At 33.2% G+C, this 12,483-nt stretch overlaps 1 pseudogene; it reads right to left on the bottom strand.

The window, feature by feature from the left end:
• Positions 1–10,115: 10,115 nt before the first annotated feature.
• Positions 10,116–12,334, bottom strand: LOC121391470 (annotated as a pseudogene).
• Positions 12,335–12,483: the final 149 nt, after the last annotated feature.

The raw sequence follows: 12,483 nt of genomic DNA, 5'->3' as shown, positions 1-12,483 counted from the left end.
ACAGTCTGATCTTCAATCATGCTTTTTCTGTTAAAATAATATGAGGCTACATAGTTTGGTTCCTAGATTTTCATATTCCATTAATACATTCCTAGTTTTGTAACCTTCAGTTTCATTTTAAGATTGTTATTTTTATTTAGAGATCCTGGAGCTGATAACATTTACATTACAACAAAACTCATCAGACAAGTGATGCTGTCATAAATTTATTTACACTCTGTCACACAAAATTTTGCTCACACAATAATCAAAAATTGAGAAGGAATAATAAAAAATTATTTAATTAAATCGTAATTCTTCACTCTGTTGTCACCGAGGATGGCTCAGTGGGTTCTATACTTCGTAAAGAAGGAGAGAAATAGTCTTTACAACTAAATAGCTCTGGAGGGATCCACGGTTCATTAGCACCTTTTGACTGAGGTTTACGCTAAAAGAATGGACAAGCAGATAAAAATGGATGAATGGATTGATAAATGGATGGATACAAGATGGATAAATACATACTATTCCAGGAATGACGGAGAAGACTTTCCTAATTTTGTTTGGTTCAAGATCTCTTTCAGCTTTACTTACAACTTGCTCTAACTGATTAACCTGGGTATTAACAATACCAACAAATTCCTAATATGGAAATAAGGAAGCAATATCTTTGTATAGATTGTTGTGGTAGCCATAAAAATAAGGATGGAGATTTTTATTAACCCCTCACTTCAATTTGGTCAATCTTGTCGAACAGGTCAGTCAAGTTTCGTGTGTAGACATGAAGTTCTGTTAACTTTTCAGAAGTGCTAGTCACATTTTGATGCATCCAATCTAGTTGACGTTGGAATTCTTCCACACGAAACACAATACTCTGTATTCGTTGATCTAACTGCTGCTTCTAAAGAAGGTAAGTAAAGTGGTCAGTTCCTATAGAAGTCTAGCACTTACCTCTTGTTGGCTGTTGACTACTAAATATTCTGCATAGTCTTTAGCTGTTTTTTCTATATCCTCGTCAGTTAGTAGACCAGGTGGTCTCTCCTCGCTCTTTTGGACCTGACTATCTGTTGGTTCTTGTAGATTTTCTGGTCTCTCTGTAGTAGCCATGTTTTGGGGCGGTCGTTAAGTTAATTAATTTTTATTAAAGTCACAAAATCACTTGAAAAAAAAACTAAGTCTCTTTGGAGTAATCTAGGATCTCTTATATGCTATCAGTATATTTTTGATGTAATATCTAGTACTCAGCATATACTTAGTACTGCCATTACTATACTACATATTATGTATATTTACATTGATGTATTTGCATGATATAATAAGACTGACTTTAATTCTTTCTATATATTATATAGTGGACAATAAAAAGATAGCCACTTAATTTATATTATTGATAGAAGAGCACTAGTCATGTCCACTGACGTGTCACAAAAAAATTTGGTCCTGGTACAAAATTTGGACCTAGGTCCAAATTTTGCAACGAAAAGGCTGCAAAATTAATTCCATCTTGCAATATTTGGACCCAGTTAACTTAAAAAATATTTAAGTATAAAAAGATAAAAAAAAACAAACTATAAAAAATAAATAACAAGCTATAAATGAGAAAAAAAATGAAAATTGAGAAAACAAACTATAAAAGAAAAAAAACATTTAAAAAAACCCTAAACTATAAAAGAAAAAAAACATTTAAAAAAACCCTTTGAAACTAAAGTTAAGATTGACTTATTTTAGTGAAAACTGTTTTTTAGAACAAACTATAAAATATTAAAGACAAAGCTATTTAAGAGAATTAAACTATTTCTTAAGAAAAAAAAATATAAAAAATTGAAAGAAAAAAAACATTAAAAAACCCTTTGAAACTAAAGTTAAGATTGACTTATTTTAGTGAAAACTGTTTTTTTAACACAAACTATAAAATATTAAAGACAAAACTATTTAAAAGAATTAAAACTATTTCTTAAGAAAAAAAACTATAAAAAATTAAAAGAAAAAAAAACATTAAAAAAACCCTTTGAAACTAAAGTTAAGATTGACTTATTTAAGTGAAAACTGTTTTTTTAGAACAAGACAAAACTAATTAAAAGAATTAAAACTATTTCTTAAGAAAAAAAACTATAAAAAATTTACAGAAAAATCCAAATGAAAAATAAAAAATAAATTAAATAAAAAATATAAAAATAAAATGAAAATAAAAAAAAATATATAAAACTGTCTCTGTAGTTGAAGAGTCCCCAAGAAGTCCAGTGAAGGTCTCCAATCCATCAAGAAGTCCAAAGAAGTCCAGTGAAGGTCTCCAATCCACCAATAGTAAAAAAAGAAGATGGAGAGTTCCCAAGAGTCCAGTCAGTCCACAGTTGAGAACATAGAGGGAGAAAGAGAAGAATAACAACTGGATACTAAAGAATAGATGAAAAGTGGATGGATGGATGGATGGATGGAAAGACAGCTCACCTTTTTCACCAGTGCTGCTCCTGCAGGGAAAGAAAAAGAGAGAAGTTATTAACTGTTGGTGAATGAATGGATGGATAGAGAGTGAAGAGAGACAGAGGAAGTGAAAAAGGACCACCAACCTACACACACACATACAGCACACACACACGCACCCTAGAAGATCAGAGCTCCCCCCCGCCACTCGGCGGCCTGAGATATTAAAAAAAAATTTTTTTTAGCCGCCGAGCGGCAGGAGGGAGATGATTTTTTAGAGATTGTATGAGTGTGTGTATAGTGTATAGGCTGAATAGCCCAAAAAAAATAAAAATAAAAAAAAAAAGAAGAGGAAAGAAGGCTTGAAGGAAGAAGAGAGAAGAGAATGAGCAGGAGAGCAACTCACCTTTTTCATCAAGAGAACATCAGAGAACTGAGAACAATCAATCCATCAGTGAACTGAGAAGTATCAAAATATCAGTGAACTGGAACAATCAATCCATTGGAGAACTGAACAATCAAAATATCAGTGAACTGAGAAGAGTCAAAATATCAGTGAACTGGAACAATCAATCCATTGGAGACTAAACAATCAAAATATCAGAGAACTGAGAAGAATCAAAATATCAGTGAACTGGAACAATCAATCCATTGGAAACTGAACAATCAAAATATCAGAGAACTGAAAACAATCAATCCATCAGTGAACTGAGAAGAATCAAAATATCAGTGAACTGGAACAATCAATCCATTGGAAACTGAACAATCAAAATATCAGAGAACTGAAAACAATCAATCCATCAGTGAACTGAGAAGAATCAAAATATCAGTGAACTGGAACAATCAATCCATTGGAGAACTGAACAATCAAAATATCAGAGAACTGAAAACAATCAATCCATCAGAGAACTGAGAACAAGCTAAGCAAAATATCAGATAACTGAAAATCAATCCATCAGAGAACTGAGAACAAGCTAAGCGAAATATCAGAGAACTGAGAACAAGCTAAGCAAAATATCAGAGAACTGAGAACAATCAATCCATCAGAGAACTGAGAACAATCAAAGACGAGTCGTAGCGACGAAGACCCACGGGGGTCTTTTACCTTGTATAACCTTGAAACACGAAGTCCTTTTATGTTATCAAGACATCTCTGTCATGCTTCATTTTGACAAACACAAGGCAAAACCCATGACAATTTGGCGGGAAATGCCAGGACACTACCACTTCAGGCTAAATTTCCCGCCCATAATGATGGTCACGCGTTTCCTGCTAGGTGTGTACACGTGCTCTCTGTTTTAATATTTATTTTAATTTATTATTTAATTTGCTGTTTATTAACGATTTAATTTTAGGGGTTCAGTGTCTATCAATACACACAAAATTTATTTTTAATTACACATAAAAATTGTATTGAAACACTTTAATTTACTAGTGCTGATGAAATATGTAGATGTGTGCTAACTGTGCTTTTTATTATTATTGGACTCTCCTTGACTAGACTGGAGACCTTTCAATTTTCCTGACAAGATCAACTCTGAAGCAAGAGCACCCACTATAGATGATACATAGATACTTACCATTAGTATCATCAAACTGACAATAATTTCATGATTTGTAAAATAATATTAAATAAATATTCATAAATTAAATTTGCAATATTAAATTATTTTCATATGTTGAGTAGACTGTTACTCTTGCTAATCAAACCAGAGACAAAACACACCCATTAGCATTAACTAGACAGAGTCCAAAACAGAACTCTTCTGGACTGATACCCATTCCAATGTGACATTAAAAATGTCAAGAAAGAGTAATCTAACATTGGTTTTGTTAAAGTGTACTTGGTCACTGATATAAATATTGAACCCACAGTTTGCTACTGTTTAATGATAGCAGAAGTATTGCAAATGAAATCATTAACAGTAGCAAACTGTGGGTTCAATATTTATACTCTTTTCCAATAGAGTGTGTGGACCTAACAAACAAGAAAGATGTCCCAACAATATATTGGATACAAGAATTAACATTGTTTCTGTCAGATAGAAAATCATTGATCAATGATAGGTTGCTGAGTAATGCAGTTATTACTGCTGCACAGAAGCTTCTGAAAGATGCCTATCCAAACATTAGTGGACATTTTGCAAATGTTTAACTTGTGGGGTTTTTCGTTAGCTTTTCCCACATCTCTTGTGGTGGGTAAACCCCAACACAAATAACCTATAATCAACATTAATTAAGGACCACCTTTGTCACTGTCTTGAAAATAAGACAATTAACCCATTCCACTGTCAGTGGTGAAAAAAAGAAAGCAAAAACAATTTGTTGTTGATATTAAATTTGGAGTATACTACAAGTGTCAGAAGGGGATAGAATGATTAAGTGCAAAAGGCTGCAAAGACTGATATTATGAAGATTGTGTTGGAGTCTCAAGTGCCATTTGGCAGACCAAGAGGCACATATCATGGATATGTAGCACTGTGTAAAAACTCTTAATTAATTGTAGCATTACCTATAGTATAATATAACCTATAATTGCATAACAATATATGCTGTCTTTATCTAGGTCCAACAATAGGAACAAATTTGTCATGACAACCCCCCACGAGGTCGGGAGTATTTAAATAAGATGTGTTCAGCTCCTCCTTAATGGGCGTGGTTTCCTTCAAACATGACTGACAACTCTGAAGCTATTGAATTGAATGTTATATTCCAACAAGATAATGAAAAAGTCAGCAACTCTCCATCTTTAACAAATGGCCAGTCTGATACTGAAGGAGAAAGCAATGTTGAAGATGATGTCCAACTATTACCAAGTGACAGTAGTCAATTAAAAGGCACAGCAGCTCTCCCTGTCTCTGATAAAAGTGATGTCAAACTTCAAAAAGAGTTGACCGTCTTTAATTCGATAGCAATAGTGGTTGGTGAAATTATAGGGTCTGGAATTTTATTTCATCCACTCAAGTCCTCCAATATCCGGCTCATTTGGACTCACTTTAATATTTTGGACTCTAGGGGGTCTTATATCTATGGGTGGGGGTCTGGCATATATAGAACTAGGAACCATGATCAAAAATTCAGGAGGAGAATATGCATACATTAGAGAAGGGTTTTCATTTAACAAAAAACGACCTGCATATGTGGTTTTTGGTACTTCATTAGGATTCTTATATTCCTGGACGTATATAATGTTCATTAGACCAGGATCCAATGCCATTATTACACAAGCATTTAGCACATATTTTGCTACAGCTGTTGCTGGGGGTGATACCCCTCCAGAAATTTCAGTCAAATTATTAGCAGTCTCTGCAATAAGTATGTGAAACCTTGTAATAATGACCTTATATGTATCATGTCCTTTTAGTACTTCTAAGTCTTATTAATGTGTACAGTCTCCGAGTTACAGCTACAGTGATAAATGTATTAAGTGTTGCTAAAGTGCTGGCTTTAGTCTTTATTAGTATACTCGGAATATGGCAACTTATTAAAGGAGGTTTGTACAAGAAGCCAGAAAGAGAGTATGCTATTTTTCTTCTTCACAGATCACGCAGATAATTTCACTAATGCTTTTGAAGGTACTACCACATGTCCTGGAGAAATGGCCTGGCTTTTTATTCAGTGCTATGGGCTTATGCTGGATGGTAAATTTATCTATGAATAATTGTTATTAACTATGTAACTTAATTCATTATAGGAATGTACTAAGTTACAGTGTAGAAGAGAGTAAAACATGTAGAAAAGTAAGTCATTACTATATTAATTGATATTAATTTTGTTAATAGAAACTTACCTCGTGGAATCTTAATAGGTTTACCAATTGTTATTGTGTGTTATCTCTTTGTTAACATTGCTTATTTTGCTGGTTTGAGTAAAAGTGAAATGCTCTCTTCAACAGCAACCGCACTGGTAAAATAAAGTATATAACATCAACTTTAATAAAGGTATCTTTTAGACATTTGGTCACAAGACATTAGGCAATGCTGGTTTAGTTATTCTACCATTGTTAGTAGCTACATCAACTCTTGGAGCAGCCACTGGTGGTATGTATGCTGGATCTAGAGTTACATACGCTACATCACGTGATGGAAACTTCCTTGAAATGTTTAGTGGACTACACAATAAGTTTAAAACTCCAGTAGCAGGAATAATATTTCAGGTATGAAGAAAACAATAGGAAAAGAATGAAAAAGAGATAGCCACAGCTAGACAGCAGAGATAAATAAATGTCCAAAGAGTAACGTTAAAATTTTATTTCACAGGGTCTTCTTTCTCTTGCTTTAATCTTTGCTGGTAATGTAACTCAACTTATAAATGGAGTTAGTATATTTCAATGGATCTTCTATTGTTTGGTGTTTGTTGGATTATTAATAATGAGATTTACAAAGAGACATGAGAAAAAGACCCTTCAAAGTAATGATAAAATAAAAATAATAAAAACAATATTTATTGCATTTTTAAATTTGTGTGTAGGTCTGGTTTATAGTACCTGTTCTAATGATACTAATATTCCTAACCCTCATTTTAATTCCTTTAATTTTGGTTCCTGGTCAAAGAGTATATACCATTGTGGGACTTATCTTGATTTCACTTGGATTACCAGTATATTACATCTTAATATGGGATAGGTTCAGACCTCAAGTCTTTAACAAAATCAGTGGTAAGTTAGTAAATTTAGTATGTATATAACTATAACAATATTATATTAATGTAATTATATATATTGATTAACAATAATGTTATGTTCTAGTAATATATCTGATGATTTGTTTTGTAGAGAAACTACTAGTATTTCTAACTTACTACTGGACTTATCTACACCATCAAATGATTTCTTCCTGTATTTCGAATGAAACTGAGCTTTCTCAATGTAAAATATTAAAATCTAAAATCATTGTCTAATTCCAAGAACATTATTTGTAATATTATTATTATTATTAATTTATATCAAAGATTGGTAAATGAGAAACTCAATTATAATAATATAATATTATGTCATTGCAGTAGATAATAAAATCAGTGGAATTGGTTAGTCCATTGAACTAATATTTGAGTTGCACACCCCTCCTCCTTCATCTAGATGAATGGGCGGGGTTTTCTTTTGAAAACAGTAGTAATGTCCTCTGATTCAATTGAGTTGAGTGTTCTATCATCACAAGATAAAGAAACCAATATCTCACAATCTGATACTGAAGGAGGAAAGCAATAATGAAGACAATGTCAAGTTGTTACCAATTGACAATTCACAAGAGAAGAGCAGTAGTGGATCAAAAGGCAACTCTGTTCCCAAAAGTGATGTCAAACTTCAAAAGAGTGACTGTCTTTAATTCAATAGCAATAGTGGTTGGTCAAATTATAGGGTCTGGAATTTTTATTTCATCCACTCAAAGTCCTCCAATATTCCGGCTCATTTGGACTCACTTTATATTTTGGACTCTAGGAGGTCTTATAGCTATGGGTGGGGGTATGGGCATATGTAGAACTAGGAACCATGATCAAAAGTTCAGGAGGAGAATATGCATACATTAGAGAAGGGTTTTCATTTAACAAAAAACGACCAGCATATGTGGTTTTTGGTACTTCTTTAGGATTTTATATTCCTGGACGTATATTATATTTTTACGTCCAGCAATCCAATGCCATTATCACTCAAGCATTTAGCACATATTTTGCTACAGCTGTTGCGGGGGTGATACCCCTCCCAAAAAAGTTCTGTCAAATTGTTAGCAATTTGTGCTATACGTATGTGATACTAATGATACTGTTATTGTGATCACTTGTGTTTTTGTTTTTCTAGTATTTATATGTGTTCTTAATGTGTATAGTCTCAGAGCTACTGCTATGTTGATGAATATATTAAGTGTTGCTAAAGTACTTGCATTAATGTTATTAGTGCACTTGGATTATGGCAACTTATTAAAGGAGGTTAGTAGAGAGAGAGAGAGAGGAGGGGGGAGCAAAAGGGCGTGGATTATGTATTGTCTTTCTCACAGATCACACAGATAACTTCACTAATGCATTTGAAGGCACTACCACATGTACTGGAGATATAGCACTAGCTTTTTATTCAGTGCTATGGGCCTATGATGGATGGTAAGACCTATATCTTAGGAACTTTGAAAACGTTTATTGAATATTGTACTCCATTATAGGAATGTATTAAGTTAACTGTAGAAGAGAGTAAAAATATAGAAAAGTAAGTCATTACTATATAATTGATATAATTTTTTGTTAATAGAAATTTACCTCGTGGAATCTTAATAGGTTTACCAATTGTTATGTGTGTTATCTCTTTGTTAACATTGCTTACTTTGCTGGTCTGAGTAAAAGTGAAATGCCTCTCTTCAACAGCAACTGCACTGGTAAAAATAAAGTATATAACATCAGCTGTAATAAAGGTATCTTTTAGACAATTTGGTCACAGAGACATTAGGTAATGCTGGTTTAGTTATTCTACCATGTGTTAGTAGCTACATCAACTCTGGATCAGCCACTGGTGGTGTATATACTGGATCTAGAGTTATGTACGCTACGTCACGTGATGGGAACTTCCTTGAAATGTTTAGTGGACTACACAATAAGTTTAAAACTCCAGTAGCAGGAATAATATTTCAAGTAGGAAGAAAGAACGGAGAGAGAGAGAGAGAGTCAGGGAGAGAGAGAGAGAGAGAGAGTCAGAGAGAGAGAGGAGAGGAAGTATAAATAAAAAAAAGTAGTGGACACCTGGACAGAGAGTTAACTCAGTCAAGTGACAAAGGTGATTATTATTTTTTTTTTTATTTCACAGGGTCTTCTTTCTGTGCTTTAAACTTGCTGGTAATGTAACTCAACTCCAGCTTATAAAGGATTAGTGTGACTTTTACAATGGCTTTCTATTGTTTGACATTTATAGCACTATTAATAATGAGATTACTAAAAGAAAAGAGAAAGGACCATTTAAAGTATGATACAACTATTACAAAGAAAAACAACATAGTAGTGTTTACATTATTTAGGTTTGGTTTGTAGTTACCTCAGCAAGATTATAGTGGCTATCTTTCTCATTATGGTTCCCTTAATACTACAGTCTCTGACCAAAGAATATAACACGTCTTTGTTGGGTGTTCTTTATTCTACTAGGACTACCAGTATATTACACCTCTTAATATGGGGTAGATATAGATTCCGTCAAATCTTAAACAAAAAATTAGTGGTAAGCTAGTTAGCTATACTAGGCATAACTTTATTTAGTGTGGGGTAATAGTGTGAATATCTCTTATTATTTTACGAGAGAAATTGTCCAAGTTCATAATTTACTATTCGACTCATCTATTGCGTCATTAAACGATCTTACTCCTACTCCACTTCACAATGAAACTAAAGTTATAAAAAATTAATAATGAATTGTTTTAATTGTTAGTGTTTAAGATTTAGTTACAAACATCATATTTAAACAAGTGGTATTTATTGTATTATTGAAGAGACATCAGCACATTATTCAAATGACAGTAATTTATCATGAATACATGGCAGATACAGTGATTAGTATTATCTTATATAGTATCATTATTTAATATTATGTTATATAACTGTTTGAGAATATTAAGACAATTAATTATTGTTAGTATATGTCAGTATTGAATATAAAACACATGTTTTAAAACAATCCTTTTCCTTTTTTCACCTACTTTTACAATCACAAAAGCTACTACACCAAACTACTACAATAACTATTAAAACTATAATAATATTAATTTAATTGATCTCTTCTGATGCTTCTCAGCCTAGAGAGAGAGAGAGAGAGAGAGGATAGAGAGAGGAGGAGAGGAGAGGAGAAGAGAGAGCGAGAGAGAGAGGTGTTCATTTCACGAATACATTTATTAGGGCAAATATTGTACCTTTTCTAATTGCTTAACTCCCTCTGAGATGATATATCTTATGCAGTGCTCTTTCAACATTATAATCAATTCTATCCCAATATTGTTCCCTACCAAAAGAGGAGAGTATGTATATATCGCTATTAGTATAGTAATATTGACACCAAACTGCTTTAATAAACAAAAACTTTTGCTGCTACTTCCATTGAGAACCCTATTGCTGTGACACTGGTGGTACAACAGGAAAATAAACTGTAGATACGCTAATGACAACTGAAGGCTTGCATTATCATAATACATAATGTATTATATAATACACTACAAATAATGTCCCCCCAGTAATGAGTATGAACGACAGCCTGACAAAGTTTTTATACATTTGTAGCAGTTTTTTAGATTAAAGGTGTCATTGATCTTACCTGTTCAACAATCATAGTGGCCAAGTCCTTGTACATTTCATTGATTTCCCCGATATAGATTGTACAATTGATTGTATTTCTCTCTCTCTTTTTGTCAATAATTTCAGTATTGTCTTCTAGTTGAGCATTTGACCACCTGTGAACCCTAATAATGGATACATAATAGAGAGAATGGATATAAAATTATATAAATGGACACATGTTACACTTATCAATGGATGTATGAAACAATATTCATCAGAAATGGATACATGAGGTCAGTATTACCTTTATATACTAAAACTTCAACTTCTTCCTCTTCATCAAATGGTGAATAAGATTGCTTGCCTTTCTCTGCCGATGCCAGTGAAGGTTTTAACTCCCCACTGATAACCCTTTCCTCTCGACTCTTCATTCCTGTATTAAATAGATTTAAATTAGAAATCTATAAGAGATATATTTATTGAATAATATATGACTTATTTAGTCTCAATCCTAATCTGTAGTATCAGTCCTGAGTCTGTCTATTTCAGTAGTTTATTTAGTCATAGTCTGTAACTTGGTATTAGTCTCAGATTCTCAGTCTCATTCTAAGTTTAGGTCTCAGTCTTACTTCTTAAATAGTTTGATTGTGATTTCCTGAAGTTTACTGAGAGTTCTTGTAATGTCAGAGCTAAAGATGCATGACATGACTTTTTAGCAACCTTCTTCTCTTGATCTGAACCATGTTTAGCTTGACTGTTAATAGCTAAAAGACCTTGTTTAGCTCGACTAAAACATCTAAAAACAATACAACAATTTTAATAAAGGTCTTTGACCATCTCTCCATTATCCATTAATTTGTTGCCCACCACAAATCCATCCATCCATCTATCCACCCACCCATCCATTCATCCATCCACCCACCCACCCATCCATTCATCCATTACTTGTGTTATTTCTGCTGTCAATATATCAATAGCATGTTCTTCTTCTTCCACATCATCAAACACATCAGGACGTGTACTATGTTTCTCTTGTAACTCTTCCAATTCTTTGCACTAGAGGAAGTTATACAAGTATTATGTCTATACCACATCCAGTACATTTAGTACTGATATGTCTACCATTAATATATAATATAGGTCAGTATCATTTCCCCCTAGTTATTAATAGTTATAATTAAAAATATTTTAAAAATTTGGATGACAATGTGTGTGACATACTTCTTCTCTTGATTTGTGTGACTTCGTATCAATCTGAAAAAGAGAAAGAGGGAGGGAGAGAATAATATTTCAATTCATATTGAAGTTTTATTAAACTTACCTCTCCTAATAAATGAGTCCTAAATTAACAGGAGCATCCCCATAACAACAAAAGAAACAAGATACATTGATGACATCATTTATTACATCATTATACTTACCAATCAGGAGCAACAGCTACAGCTGTATATCACCTTCTCCGTGACTGTCACGTTTAAACTAATGACACAGTGTCATCTCCTGAACTCTGAAAGTAAATGGTACGGAACGAATATTAATGGGCGGGGGTCTTAACTTACCCATCTTGACGTCCATATCCCCTGTTTGTGTTCGGGCATTTTTCTGTCGCATTTGAAGGAAACATAGTCGTGTGAGAGCGGTAAGCACCAATATGGATCTGGCCAACAGGAGTTATGGCCACAATAGTCCGGTCTAGCATAAGTAGCCATGTTGTAGGATTAGAGGTAACGTTGACGGGTTAATACGGTAAATCTAAAAAGCATAGACAAAGATAAACAACAGCTTTTAATGGAGTATATTCTCTAATGGGCATAGGAAGGTCTTCTCGTTCTCACAAAAAGGGACAGT

This window comes from Gigantopelta aegis, unplaced genomic scaffold (assembly GCF_016097555.1).
Source record: "Gigantopelta aegis isolate Gae_Host unplaced genomic scaffold, Gae_host_genome ctg2501_pilon_pilon, whole genome shotgun sequence".
Classification (NCBI taxonomy): domain Eukaryota; kingdom Metazoa; phylum Mollusca; class Gastropoda; order Neomphalida; family Peltospiridae; genus Gigantopelta; species Gigantopelta aegis.
This window is presented reverse-complemented; position numbering and strand designations above follow the sequence as displayed.